The following is a 15,368-nucleotide window of genomic DNA, read 5'->3' as shown; positions in this document are numbered from 1 at the left end:
CTTGAGGCCGCCACGCGGAAAAAGCAGGAGCACAGGGGACAGTGCCCTTTGTTGAGTTCGAATCACACGGAAAAGGACAAAAGAAAGAAGGGAGAGGTAGGAGAGAGTGAAAGGGCGACTCAAACCTGGCTAGGTGCTCAGAATCAATTGTGGAGAGGGTGAAAGGCGATAAAAGAGTGGCGGTAGGGACATTTCCAGGGCGGACACTGGGTTCTGTCATGGAGAGAGCAAAAGAAAAGCTCGCGGAAAATGCCCACGTGTGCAACCTTGCCATAGTAGCAGGTGGGCTAAATGACGTCCTAAACAGGAAAGGGACAGGACTAGCCCAGCGCTTGGCGAAGGGGGTGGACGACTTGCGCGAGCTGTCCCGTCAGGTGCAGATCGTGGTGTGCACGGTGCCGGAGGTGCTTCTACGTGACAGTCACGTACAAAGAGCCGTAGTGGCTACTAATGAGGCGGTATGAATAATAAGCCGAGAGAAAGGCTTCGAGGTTGTTGAAGTAAACAAGGAAGTGAGTAGGTGTGGTGGTTTTAAACGAGACGCGATCGACTTCAATTACAGGCTGACACGAGAAGTGGGCTGGCGACTTGGTGGTCGCGCTGTTGCTTTTTGAGGGGGCCCACGGGCGCTCAGGAGGCCAGAGAAGGTAGTACTGAAGAAGATCCCCTAGGTGAACCTCACAAGAGCATCGCCGTCGATAACAGAAAAAGGAGGAAAGCAAGAAAGCTCGCCATGCAATAGGCTACATAAACATGCAGGGCGGCAGAAGAAAGGAAAAGAGGGCAGAGATTGAGGAGCAGTCAAATAGAGAACAAATAGGGGTGTATGCGGTTACAGAAACGCGCCTTAGAGACTTGAAAGAGCCGCCAATGATTGATAATTATGTTTGGGAATGGTGCAACAGAACTAAGTCGGAACGAAAGGGAGGGGGAGTCGGAATGCTCATCCATCAGGTAGCCAAACGGAAAAGAGTAAATTCAAAATGTCAAGAGCATCTTTGGTTATCAGGTACAATGAGAGGGAACAAGACTTGGCTGGGCGTTACGTATTTGTGGACCGGAAATAATTGCACAAAGAATAAAGAGTTAGTGGAATGCATAAGCGCTGATATTAAGGGTTTCGGGAATGGTGCTGAAATTATTCTTTTAGGTGACATGAATGCCCACATACAGGATTTAGATGGCTATACCGAGAACAACGCGAAGTCAATGCTCGACCTTTGTGAGCAACATAACATCGTTATCGTGAATACAAGGCCTAAGTGTGAAGGGCGGATCACGTGGGAAGTGGGAAACCGGCAATCAACCATTGATTACTGTATGATGACAGAAGGAATTCATGATAAGTTGAGAGAAATGGTCATTGATGAGGAAGGGTATAGCAGCATATGGAGTGACCATAAACGCATCATTTTGAAAATGGGATATGTAGTTGGGAAAGAGAGCAAGGAGTGCAAAATGGCCAGTCCGAATTTGAACGCTGAACAAATAACAAATATAGTGACTAGAGTCTAGGAAGAACTTGGCAAATGGCCAAGTTCTTCCGAGTCTATATTCCTAGAGTGGGAATATAGTGAGCTTCTAAGTGTAATAACGATAGAAATACGGAAAGTGAAACAACATGTTCGTTGGAAAGGAAAAAAGAAACCGAAAAGCTGGTGGAACAGGTAGATACGAGAAGTGATCGCCGAATGACAGAAAGCTTCCCGAGAGCACAGGTAGGCAAAGAAGGCGCAGTTGCCGCAGGATGAATTAGCCAGTAAATGGGAAATATACCGGGAGAAAAAGTCTATGGTTCAAATACTGCTGCAAGCAAAATTAAAAGGTGGAAGTGAACGTTGGTTGTCAAAAATACGTGAAAAAAAGAAGACCGCACCTAGAATATTTTGGAACCACATAAAATTATTAGGCAGGATGTCAACAAAAATACAACATATCCTAGACGAAGATGAAAACAGACTGGAAGGAGAAGCGGCAATAAATTACATCTGAAAAATAACAGCCGTATCTTTCCAAGGCAATGACGAGGTTGTACTTGAAGAAAAATAGAGCATGAAAGAGATCCAGGTGAAAAAGGAGCTGGTGCTGACAAATTTGAACTGGAAGAAAGTCGAAGAGAAAATTCCTAAGCGCACAGCCACAGGGCTAGACGAGGTTCCCGTTAGGCTGATTAATGAACAAGGAGCAAAAAGTAAGGAAGCTCTGTTGAAAGAAGTAGAAAAAAGTTTTAAATATAGACGAATACCAGACAGTTGGCGACAAAGTAGAATGAATTTAATTTATAAAGGTAAGGGGCAGAAAAATAGTATTCACTCGTACAGACCGTTGACCATTACATCGGTAATATACAGGCTTGCAATGCAGGCAATCAAATTAAAGCTTCAAGCATGGGCAGAGAATAATGACATTTTGGGAGAACTTCGGAATGGCTTCGGAATAGGCAGGCGTTTAGATGATAACTTATTTGTTCTTACTCTGTGTATTAAAATACCAAAAGTAGAAAGCAGACCGTTAGATGTGGCCTTTTTAGACATTACAGGAGTCTATGATAACGTAGACCGCAATATTTTGTGGGATATTCTGGAAGGGGAAGGCGTAGGTGACGATTGTCTACAGCTTTTGAGAGAGATTTACCTAGAAAATACTGTTTGCGTTGAATGGGAAGGGATGAGGAGCGAGGAGAAAGTTCATATCAACAAGGTGCTGAGGCAGGGGTGCCCTCTATCCCCACTGCTGTTTATGACGTACATAGTGAGGATGGAGAGGGCGCTAGAAGGAAGTAATATCGGCTTTATATACAAACAGGCGGGTACAGTAGTAGAGCAGCAGCTTCCAGGTTCACTTTATGCGGACGACATTATGTTGCTAGCTAACAAGCAAAGTGATTTGAAACGTCTGGCTAATATCTGGGAACAGGAAGGCAACAATCTAGGTCTGAAATTTAGTGCTAGAAAATCAGGTGTTATGGTATTCAATGAAAACAGTGAACAGACAGTGGTGATACAGGGCCAGGAAATACCTCAGGTAACAGAATATAAATACATTGGTATATGGATAAACGAAGGTCATAGTTATATGGAAGCACAGGAAAAAAAAAAAAACAGTGAAGGGGGAGAGAAATGAAGCCATAATGAAGCACAGAGCGCTATGGGGATACAATAGGTACGAGGTGCTCCGAGGTATGTGGAAAGGTGTAATGGTTCCAGGATTTACTTTTGGAAATGCGGTTGTTTACTTTAAATCAGGGGTACAATCAGGACTCGATGGGAACCAAAGGTCAGTGGGTCGCCTCGCATTGGGCGCTCACGGGAAGACTACGAATGAAGCTGCGCAGGGTGATATGGGCTGGCCTAGTTTTGAAGTGAGGGAAGCTCGCAGTAAAATTGAGTATGAAGAACGACTGAGGAATATGGAAGAAAGTATATGGGCTGGGAGAGTGTTGAGGTGTCTCAAGGTGTCTATCAACCGGGAAAACCGGGAATTCTCAGGGATTCTGAGTAGTCTGGAAAAACTCAGGGAAAACTCAGGGAATTTGGGCTTCTATCAGGGAAAATTAGCTGTAATTTTATTGAAAGGGAGCGAAAGTCGCAGTAATACTGACTCGAGTAACAGAGACGAATCGCAACGAATGGTCTTTGACGCCGCGTCGTTGGCTGGAGGAATCGCCAGAGTTCAGTTAACGAGCGACTTTCCGGACGGACGGCTTCCCGGCACCACTACGTACCCCAATAGGGTCAATGTATAAGAACGCTTGAAATTTCGGACACAAGAACCCTTCGCCGTCAGACTTTCCGGACTTTTTGCCGTGACCGCAGGTCCGAAACGGCATTAATAAAAGTCGCAACCGCCGCCATATTGATAACGTCGCCGCCTCGAACTGGCACACTGGCACGCAGATCCGCTGGCAGCCGTAGCCACCACTGCGGCAATGCTAGGCCTAGCTGCTACGAGGTTCGGTATTGAGCTTCTTGCTGTTCTGTGCCATATGTTTAATTGAAAGATTTCGCTGCTGTCAGCAATGGCACCGACACCGCCTTTGTGGTCATCGCGATTGGCTTCAAAGTTTGGAAAGCACGGCGCATTGCATAATGTCGGTTCTCGAATCTTAGCTTTGCCTCATTGCAGCATTGTTACGCTGTGAAGCATAACAAGTGGGGGAAGGGGCAACTGTCACGGGACACAGTATGCATTCCTTAATTATTCACGCGTGCACCCGCCCTTTCCCGTCACAGTACGAGTACCGATATGCCTAATAAGTGTACTGGCAGCAATTCAGAGGTTTTTCGGACGTGCCTTTGGCGATTTGAGCCCTCAAGGGCTGTAAAAGAGATGCATTCATTTTTTCGGACGCTGTCGCGGCCCTTTGGGAGTCCGAAAAATGGGACGCTGACTGTACAGCTGTCCAAGAGGATGCTTCAAATAGTCCGTGTGGTGAATGCGCAGCCGAAGGTGGACAAGAAGACAAAGTACTGCACATTGAGAAATGAACGGGAAAGGAAGCATGCCGCCGCTTTTTTGAAGGAGCTTGCACTCTAAAAACAGTGTTGGCTGACGCCGAGGTGCAGGTGTCCGTGATAAAAGCAAAAAAAAAAAAAAACTCTTTAATACAGTGATACGCAACACTGAGGCGTTGTGCGCGGGCTGAGAGTATGTCAGGACAGTTGAGGTTGACTTACCAGCTGTTGCGAGATAATCTCACTTGTGATAAAGTTTGGGCCTCAAACCAATTAGCTTGCTATCAGTTGATGGAAATAGCTCATATGTATTTGAGAATGTTCGACTCGATTTGCAGTAGGTTTTACTATTTCTTTCGAAGATATTTTATTCGCTGTGCATTTCACATAACCCCTTCCTTCTGTTTTCTTTTTGAATAAAATAAACAATACCTCTTACTCTTCAAACGGGATTAAGTTTTTTTTAACATGCTTACTAGAGAGTGACACCATTGGGTGACATGATGTAGCGAGCCCGTCTTGACATAAAACAAAGTTCTGTGCACAGAGGGAATATTGCAGAGGCCCTCAGGGAAAACCTGGAAAACTCAGCGAATTCGGAAATGACAACTTGGTAGACACCCTGTTAATCTGTACAGGAAAAACATTGATTCACAGTGGAGCAAAAGAACTAGCAAGCTTACCAGCAAGTATGCGACCTGTAGGGTGGGCAACGCCGCAAAAAAGAACGTCAGGCGGAATGTCAGAGAGGCTGAAATAATCTCATGGGTGGCGGCAATGGAAAAGAAACCTGCCATGAGTAACTACTGAAGATGAAAAAACGAAATCAGGAAAGAAACAATTTATGATAACTCAAAGGGAAGCTCATTACTTTTCGAAGCGAGATCGGGACGCCTTAGAACACGCACCTGTAAAGCGAGATATAAGAAGGAAGAAGAAGCATGTGCTTGCTCCGGTAAAGCTAGGGAAACTATGGAGCGTGTTTTATTAGAATGTGAAGACGTCTACCCAGCGATCGATTTAGGCACCACTGGCCTCCTGAAGCCTTTGGGTTCAGCGAGAGCAGTGGAAAAGTAAACATGTCTGCAATAGGGATTAGTAAGAGGCGATTGGAGGATTGGTGGAAGAAAAGTAGGGAATTAAACGACAAAAAACGGAGACGCACAAAAGCACAGTTCACAATAGGGGATCAGAAAATTTAGTTGTGGGAGTTCATAGTGTTTTTTTTTTCTTGTTTAACCTAGGTAGGACATTAGGCAAGAGCTTTGTGGCCCAACCCACCCGTTCGAAAGGGGACGCTCATAACATCCATCCATCCATCCATCCATCCATCCATCCATCCATCCATCCATCCATCCATCCATCCATCCATCCATCCATCCATCCATCCATCCATCCATCCATCCATCCATCCATATTTGGACAAGAGAGAGAGAGAGAGAGAAATATATTTATTCCTAATGAGGTGGGGTGACAGAACACCGGTGCGGTCTGGTGTAAAACCTCTTTTGTCTGGTGGGGTGACTTCCTCGTAGGGTGGAGCCTCGGGGCCCCATTGGCTCGCGCTACTCCGCGTGCCCGCCGGATGAGCCGTCGCTGCTCTTGTGGGCTGGTCAGCACAGCCTCCCGGGAGGAAGGTGAAAGTGAAGGAATGGGGGAGTAAACCGGAGGGTGTGGGCATTCCCAGGTGCAATAATATACTCTCGGTTTTGCTCCACAGTAGGGACAGTATGAGAGATATTGTGTGGGGTGGAAAAGGTGAAGATGAAAGAGGCAGGGAATTGAATTAGTTCGAAGCTGTCGCCACGCGACGGTATCTTCTCTATTATGTGGTGGGGGGAAGTGCCTCCTGCTACCTCTGTAATGTTGTAGAGTTTCAGTGTAGTTCAGTGGTTCTGTCGGTGCGTCCTCTGGGTTGGACAGCTTTTTCAATGGCGCGCGGTTAGCGAGCTCTCGGGCTACCACATTAGCGCGTTCATTATCATGGAGAGGGCCGTGTGCAGGCGCCCAGACGATACGCTCCCTGCGTAATGCTGTGGGGCGTAATGATGTAAGGATGTGGTGTGTAGGGTGTCACCATTCATTGTGCCAAAGTCCTGCAGGCGGTCTGTGAATCAGTGACCACTGTGAGGGGTCCACCCGGTGCCGGTACGGTTGAAGCATGTACGATGGCTGGGGCGATAGCAGCCTCTTCCGCCGTGCCACTGTCCACACTGTTGAGCGTGGCCGAAGCCCTCAGACTGCCTGTATTATATAGTACGACTAGACATAGAGCACGCCTTTGTGGGTAGTGGGCCGCGTCGGTGTGTAGGACCGGTGTGTTGGATGTATAATCGCCCAAGAGTCGAGCCAGAGCTTGTGCTCTTGCCTTTCTTCGGCCTTTATGACGGTCAGAGTACATATTCCGGGGAATTGGGGCCACGTGCGTTTTGTTGCGGACTCTAAGCGCAAGAAGCCTGCTGTCTTCCTGTTGCGGTTTTCTTGCTATTTGGTATCCTAGCCGGGATAGAATGAAGTACCCCTGCAATGTTCGTTGGAGACGTTGCAATCGGCTAATAAGATGACCTTCGATTAGTTCGCGGACGGATGGTGTTCTGCACCACGAGTCGTAGTAGGAGCTGCGTGGACGCATGTTGGGGTAGTGCCAGCGCTGCCTTTAGTGCCGTACAGAGGAGGGTGTCCATCTGGTGCATCCTGGTCTGAGTCAGCTTATGATAGGGGAGGTACGTGGTAGGTTAATCAGCTAATTATGAGGGCTTGCACGATTCAGATTGCATCTTTTTCTTGGAGTCCTTGTCGATTGTTTGTAATGCGCTTTATCATGTGCGTTACTTGGGTAATTTGTTGGTGGAGTATGTGTAGCGTATGTGTGGCCTTTCCGTTGCGTTGCATGTGAAGGACTAGTACACGTAGTCTGTCTACCCTTGGAATAATCTTGCCATGTGATACAATGTGATGGTTGGTGGAATATCGGCATTATTGCGTTTTTTGAATACAAGCAGGAGCTCCGACTTCTCAGCTGCGCAGGTGAGTCCCCCGGCTGTTGCATACTCTTGTACTATATTTACTGCTTCCTGTAGTGCGTCTTAAATGGCGCCGTCCGACCCTGTGGTCACCCAGCCTGTTTCATCGGAAGTTTGTCGAGGAGTGGTGGTAGCTTTGCCATCGCCACGCTGAACATGGTGGGTGAGAGAACCGAACCCTGGGGAGTCCTTCTGCCGGAATGTTTTATGATATCTGACCGAACATCACCTAGGCCGATGGTGGCCGTGCGGTCAGATAAAAAGTTTCGGACATAATCATAGATGTGTTTTCCGCATCGGGAGGATGCAAGATTGTTTAGAATGAGGTCATGTGAGACGTTGTCGAAGGCTCCCTTGAGGTCCAACGCCAGAATTACTCTTGTTTGAGCTTTACTCGGACCATCAACAACATCCTCCTTAAGTTGTAGGAGTATGTCCTGCGCAGACAGACCTGGCTGATAGCCGAATAAGGTATTGGGGAAGAATTCATTCGCTTCGAGGTGAGGCTGGAGGCGCATTAGAACTACCTGCGCGAAGAGTTTGCCGATACACGAAATCAGGGAAATGGGTCGGAGATTTTGGGAGGACAATTGTTCCCAGGGTTTCGGAATTAAGGTAATATCGGCGTGTCGCCATTCCTGTGGAAGCATTCCGTTTTTTCAGTTGTCGTTGTAGTATGCATCGAGTTGCCGTATGGCCTGATCGTCGAGGTTGCGTAGTAGTGCATAGTGAATGCCGTCTGCTCCGGGCGCCGTGTTGTGTCTTATGCCGTGTAGGGCTGCCCTCACTTCTGTCTCTATAATATCGCCGTACAATTGGCGTTCTTCCTCGTGTGGATAGTCTTGGTACTCCGGTCGGTGACCTGTAGGATTGTATCTCCGTGGAAATGTTTGGAGGAGAGCGTCATCATCCATTTGTTCTTTGTGGATGATAGTGCGGACGGTGTTGGTTGTGTGCGTTGGGTTGAGTAGTGCTCTGAGGACAGACCACGTTTTCGAAGCACTTAGTGTGCCATTAAGGCGGTCGCAGGGGTTGTGCCAATTGTTATTAGTGAAGCTGGCGGCGTATTCTTCCGTTTCTGCTGTGATCCGGGCGATTCTTTGTTTCAGCCTACGGTTGCGCCATTGCCTCTTTCATCGTTTGGTCAGGCCTCTTCAAGAATCTCAAAGATGAAGCAGACGTCTGTTCACATCCGGTGTCTCCGTTGTTGCAGTAAGTTGCTTAGCAGGAGCTTTAAAATCTGCTTGTAGCTGTTGTGTCCATTCGTGTAGAGATGGCGCATTGTGTTGCACAGACTTGGATCTGTTGCACCGGAAAGCGCCCCAGTTCGTTAATCTAATTGCATGTTCTGGGGTGCGTATGACCACCAGTTAGACTTCTGTGGCTAGAATGCTTTGGTTAGTGCTTAGATTCTCCATTAGGTTGTTCCAGGAGCATCGAGTCAACAACCCCTTGATCTTTGTTAGGTCAGGGCAGGTACCCCTGCTCCTGCTGTTGCCCATTCTGGTTGGTGTGTCAGGTTCTGTCAGCAGAGAGAATCGATGAATGCTCATGGCGTGGGCTAGACGCCTGCCTTCTGGAGTTCTTGTTTGGTACGCCCATGCTGGGTGGGACGCATTGAAATCTCCCAGAATAATAAATTTTTTTGGCTTGTTTGCTAGCGGCCGAAAAATGTTGTCCGAAGTCGTCTCACCGCGATTTAGGTGCACGGTAGATATTAAGTAAAAGCAAGCTGGTTTGATATCATCTATTCCTGGGTACAATTTCTAAGAGCACATGGGGAATATGGGAGCTGTCGAGCGTGTGCTCGATTACTGTGATTTGTTTGGACACAAGGGTGGCAGCTAGTGGTGGTTTGGTAGTGTCATGCTTGTCGGTGTATGCATTGTATCCAGTGAGGGCGGGAGCGCAATGTACTTCTTGAAGTGCTATACGTCTGGTGGGTGAGGCTGTGTGGCTAAGAACTGTGTGAGGGAGCCCCTCTTCCTTCGATACTCTTTACAATTCCATTGCCAACTCGGAAGGGGGTGGTAGCGCGTCTCTTAGGTTTGCTGGCCATGATTAGTTGACACCGCCTCGCTGGTGAGGGCAGGTGTTGTTGTGCGAGCGGGACGGGTATAAGGGTGTGACCTTCGTGGGCCTCGAGCGGCGTTAGTGTCATGTGGGAGGGAATCGTTTTGATAGCTGAAAATTGCGTTGAAGGTTGCGCTGAAAGTTGCGCAGATGAATTGTTTCATGACAGTCATGGCTTGTTGTATGATCTGTTATAGCATGTGCTTGACATCGGCCATAATATCTTCCTTCACTTTTTGCATCTCCGCTCTCAAAACAGTCGCCATTTCCTCTATCGTTTCGCTTCGGACACTTCTTGTTTGGTGCAAGAATCGTGAGGGAGTTTCTCGGGTGCGAGTGCGGGTGCCTGGGTGAGTGAAATCGTTTGTGCGGGAGTTAGTTTATTTTGTTTGTTTGTTTGTGGTGCAGAAGGAGGTGGAGAAAGGGAGGAGGAAAGAGGGGGAAACTACTCTGGCCAACTCACCGTTGCCACTTTCCTGGTGTGATGGTCGGGCATTTTCGTCCACGCGGCCTGAGGTTCTTTCGGTAGCTGTTTCTGCTGCGTGTGGCTGCGGCTCCCAGATCGGCTTCGACCACGTGGTTGCTTCTGGTCCTTGGACGGCCTGCGGCCCCTGGACCTACTGCGACTTCTGTACAGGAAAAAGATTGATTCACAGTGGAGCAAAAGGACTAGGAAGCTTAGCAGCAAGTATATGCGGCCTGTCGGGTGAGCAACGCAGCAACAAAGAACGTCAAGCGGAAACTCGGAGAGGCTGAAATAATCTCGTGAGCGGCGGCAGTGGAAAAGAAACCTGCCATGAGTAACTACTTAAAGGGGCCCTGAACCACCCCTCGGGCTTAGTGAAATAACATAGTCTCCGGGTAGCATACGCTGTTGTGAATATCTCAGCCAAGTTCTGCTGTCGTACGCGGCTCGTGGAGCTCGCGAGCGGAGCGCGAAGTCACCTTTCTCTCAAACGGTCTCGTTTCAAAAACCCCATGCTTCTCGCTCTTTTCTGTGTGCTTTATTTCGTCATAAAGCACACTCCAGTACTCGGCTGCTATTGGTCGCTGCGCTCGGCTACAACGCGGCCGCCGCGAGGTGCCGCCACGAGTCCAGTGGCTAAGCGCACTGCCGTCGTGTTTCAGGCTCGTAGTAGTGGCACCATGATTCGTCCCCTATGGGGCTCTTGCATTGCCCAGGGGGCGCTGCGAAAAAGGTGCGAAAAAGCGCCCTCTGTCCTAAAATGGGTCGTACCAAGCTCGGTCGTCTGCTTCGGAAAGCACGTTTACAATATGGACCCGCCACTTTCGATTGTGTTGTATCACGGCCTGCAGCGAATATCGGGCGCCGAAGATTTTTTCAGGAGTGGCACGCTGCGTAAAGGCAAGAAATTATGCAGTGCCGAATACGTGTATGCCGTTCAAGAATTAAGCGGCGAAGTTTTAGCGCGTTGTCAATCGCAAGTGAAGCGAGTCGCGTACGAAGTGGAACTTCAGGTAAGGTTTGCACGCTGCTAGATTCAGGCGCACAAACACGAGGAAATGCTTGCTATAAATGAATCCACAGCAGCGATAAGCAGACATCATGCGTACGGAACTGCTCGAGCACACGACGGTACGCGCTGCGACGGCAGCGGTCTTTAAGCATGCCGCGATGTACGAACTGCTCGAGCGCACGATCGTACGCGCCGCGACGGCAGCGGTCTTTCGACATGCCGCGAAACGGCGGGTCTCCTGCAATCTTTGTTGACTGCATGCCGCTAAACAAGTAGTTATGCCTGCGTTGTAGTAGCGGCCATCTGTCCCTTCTAGTAACTGGTAATGACTGATGCAATGCATATGAGCTCGCACGTACGTGCGAATCGCGCTGCAGCGCGAGCTCGGGCGCTGCTCGCTTGATGTAGCTTTTAATGATAACACTCGAAAATCGATCTGCTGTAATCATACTATCTTGCTTCCCTGCCTCAACATGCTGGCTTGAGGTCAAGTATGAGCACATTTAACTCTCTAACCTGTGCTGCTCGTAGTGGGGTAGTGAATTGTCACCGAATCAGCCCGGCCATTTGTGGTCATTTGCACACACCTGGGCACTTCACCACTTCGCACCGGTCGAATTGTTAATTGTCGCTGTGGCCGGGTTTCGAATCGTGAATCACCAGCCATGCCTGCTGCTATGCCTGTCTGCCGTCGGGACTGTAGGTGCAAAAAACCGAATTTTAGAACGCAGATCTATAATCAAGCAAGCTTCAAGACAGGAGAAGCAGTCAGCATGGCGCGTAGTTTCGCTTACCCAGCGCGACGAACTGCAGTTATACAGCACGCCCGCCGCTCCGCTTCGTGAGGCCTTGAAGGGAAACGATAGAATCGGATGTTGGGATTCAGGTCTTCTTGTTCATGGCAGCCCACGACGCAGCAGTATCGACGGTGACGCTTTTTCAATGCTGAGCTAGGTCTCTCCGGATCGGCGTTGCCGATTCCTTCTGCTTCCAGCATTACGTCCCACGGCACACGGAGAGTCCGTTTTCGGTTAACTATAGGCTGCGACCAGCTCGCAGCGTGGTCGACGTGGTCTGTGAGAAGTGACTAGCCTTTTCGCACTCGCAACAGGGCATAAAAAAGTGCGAATCGACGCAAAACTCGGCCTAGAAACGTGCTTCGCCACAGCCAGGGCTCAATGCGACCCAAGCTGGTACGACCCAGATGTCGTTTCCCGCGCCGCCACCAGGCGCCGCTACTATACCTCAAACTCCAGCGCAAGACGCCCATAACGAACCGAACCAAAACAACCAAAACACCAAAACGCTTCGTCTCATCGGACATCGCTGCGCGCTTTGTAAGCTTGTCTGATAGTGTGTTGATTTGGCTTATCTCGTTGTATCTTCCGATATACGACTTTAGAAAACGCAATGCACTTTTGGCGTCAAATGATTATAACATTAAACCCGCAAAGTTTCGGAATTGAAAATCTAAAACACGACTTTGGAAATATCAATGCACCTTTCGCATCAAAAGTTTATAAGATCTTTATATCCATAAAGTTTCGGAATTCAAATTCATGCGCTCCGTAGATTCCAGGGCCTCCGCCAGATGCCGCAACGAGCCCGCTGGCCATCAAAACGTCATAGAAACTTTGTGCTCGGACGGGGCTCCTTGCGTTATGTGACTCAAGTGCATGGGCGTTGCTGCGTAATCCAGTCCGAGTTCGCGATATTCGCGCTGAAATGTCTTTTCGAGCGTGAAAAAGACATTCTAGACAAAATACAGAATGATTTCTGACTCCGGGGGTTGTTTTGGTCGGTGGTGCATGACAGCGCGATAAAATTTCGGGGGGGGGGGGGGGAGGGCTGAAGGCCCATAAGCGCCCCCCTCCTGAGTACTATTTGCCCCTGATGAGTAGATGTGGGTTCGCACCATCGAACCTTTGTGCATCATGCGGGGATATAGAATCACTGGACCATTTCCTCCTATGTTTTCGAAAATATAATTCCGAAAGAAAGACCTACTTAGAGCAGCCCCTATCGCGTGTGGGCCTTCCTCTCTCAGTGATTAACATTTTATCTTTTGGGGCACGTACCCTTGGCTGAGTCCGAAAGGATGTGTGTCAGATAGTACAGTACGTCAATGAAACTAGGAGACTATCATGGTAAGCACATTTTCCTCATTATTAACGCTAAATCGCGTTATTTTCATAATATAGCATCTTTGTCATAATTGGCATGAGCACTATTCAAGATATGGAAACAGAAAATAATTTACATTTACTATTAATTAAATATGAATAGTACCGATCTATAATTTAACAGGAAGCCAGAAGTTCATATTATGTTTTCACTGAGAACTATGGCCAATACCTCCTCGTGGGTACGGGCCAAAATTTGAAGGGGAAGAAAAATCGAAGTAACCATTACGAGACTACGATGCCGAGTCGCTCCACTGAACTTTGACCTCCACAGGTGTGGTATTGAGATTGTAGCTTTGTGTCCTTTGTGCAATGAAATTGAATCTCTGCAACACGTTTTCTTGACATGTCGCCGCTTCATTATTCAAAGTGAAAGATTTTTGGAACCCTTCCAAAACTTTAGCCTGAATTTGACTCTTCCGGTAATTCTTTCCTTTAGCGCTAGGGTACTGCGTTATAGCCACAGGAACGTTTGTGAAGCCCTTTGCAACTTTCTGCGCAAGACAAAAAGAATGGCATGCTAAAATCGTTCCTTTGCTTCATATGATCACATAATTTTACTGTAGTGCTTAGATATTTGATCATTCATCTCTGTAACAGTTGACACTTTATTTCGCATTTACAAATACCTACTTCATTTCACTTTATTCTTCTACAAACTTTATAATCACAGTTTCCTCACCACCCGATTCATGTCCGATCCCCCAGAGTGGGTTGCGCCATTTCACTGAGGAACAAGAACAAGAAGAGAAGGAATCCACATCGACATCAACAAGTTGAGCGCTCCGCCGTAGGACGGGCACATCGCGGACTGGTCTCGCTTCAGAAAATTCTGCGGTTTGCTTTGCCCGTGCCCAAAAGCCCTTCATTATGCTGCCGACGAAGGTCGTCAGCGTCTGGGACCCGTTGAAGCACCTTGAGGAGCAGCCGACCCCGGTTTGCCTCCAAAGGCTGAAGAGGGACATCTTCGACTTCGTCACGAATCGACCACCGAGGATATTCATCGCCCCTGAGGAAAGCGACATCACGAGGATTAACGTGCTAATGCTTGGCGCACCGGGTTCACCGTACGAAGGCGGCGCCTTCCAGTTTCTTGTCAAGTGCCCGCCGGACTACCCGGTGAGCCCGCCCCGAGTGCGGTTCCTGACCACGGACGAAGGTCGAGTTCGATTTCACCCGCACCTCTGCACCATCGGCATGGTGTGCCTCAGCGCCCTGGGCACAGGGAACGCCGGACCGGGTTGGAATCCCGCCCAGTCGCTCTCTAGCACGCTCGTATCCATACAGCAACTGTTGGTTGAGCGCCCTCTCTACGAGTTTATGCGGGAAGCGAGGGTGGGCGACGCGGCGAACTACGACATCTTCATCCAGCACGAGGTGATCCGGGTGGCCGTGTGCGACCAAGTGGACGCGGCTCTCAGGGAGGACCCCCAGTGCCCACCGACCTTCCGGAAGGTCATACTCGAGTCGTTCCTCGAGTTATCTGGAAAGCACGAGAACGCGGTCAAGGCGCGGCTCCATCAGACGGGCCGGCAGTTGTGGGACCCGCTCGGCTACAAGTACACGACCGCGCAGTACGATACGCTGCTGCTGCGATTGCGGAGCCTCAAGGAGAAGGTGCAGGAGAGAAAGGCGGCCGAAACTGCTGCGGCTGCCTGTGTGGCTTCTGCCGCGGCTGTTTATCAGTAGAGTCAAAACCAGTATAATGGTACTTCAACAGTTGACTCTATGACATGTTCCACAGAGCCGTTTAACTTTGCACAAAACGGTGCAAAGGAGGTTATTGAAAACATTTCGCAGCGAATCTCAAGAGCTGCGGCAGTGCGAAAGGCTGATACAAGCATGTGTTCAAACAAATAAACTAGCGAGACCATGACTGACAAAGTCTTCATGTTGCTGGAGCTTTCCAATTGGTGCACATGTATACCCCCCTCCCCCCCCCCCCCCCCACACATATATATATATATACGCAGTGCTGACATGTGCTTATATATATACATATATATATATATATATATATATATATATATATATAAACCCGTCAAGGAATGTGTACGCAAACGGTAGAGACGTTCGAAAGAGTAGCCGGAATGGATAGCAAGTTCTTAATTTAGGAACAAAAGAATGCGAATATGAGAAAAGAGAAGACGCCAGACT

At 48.6% G+C, this 15,368-nt stretch overlaps 1 pseudogene; it reads left to right on the top strand.

Moving 5' to 3' along the window:
- Positions 1–14,081: 14,081 nt before the first annotated feature.
- On the top strand, positions 14,082–14,900 carry LOC126542802 (ubiquitin-conjugating enzyme E2 Z pseudogene; annotated as a pseudogene).
- The last annotated feature ends 468 nt before the right edge of the window (positions 14,901–15,368 follow it).

Source organism: Dermacentor andersoni, chromosome 3 (genome assembly GCF_023375885.2).
Source record: "Dermacentor andersoni chromosome 3, qqDerAnde1_hic_scaffold, whole genome shotgun sequence".
NCBI lineage: Eukaryota > Metazoa > Arthropoda > Arachnida > Ixodida > Ixodidae > Dermacentor > Dermacentor andersoni.
This window is presented reverse-complemented; position numbering and strand designations above follow the sequence as displayed.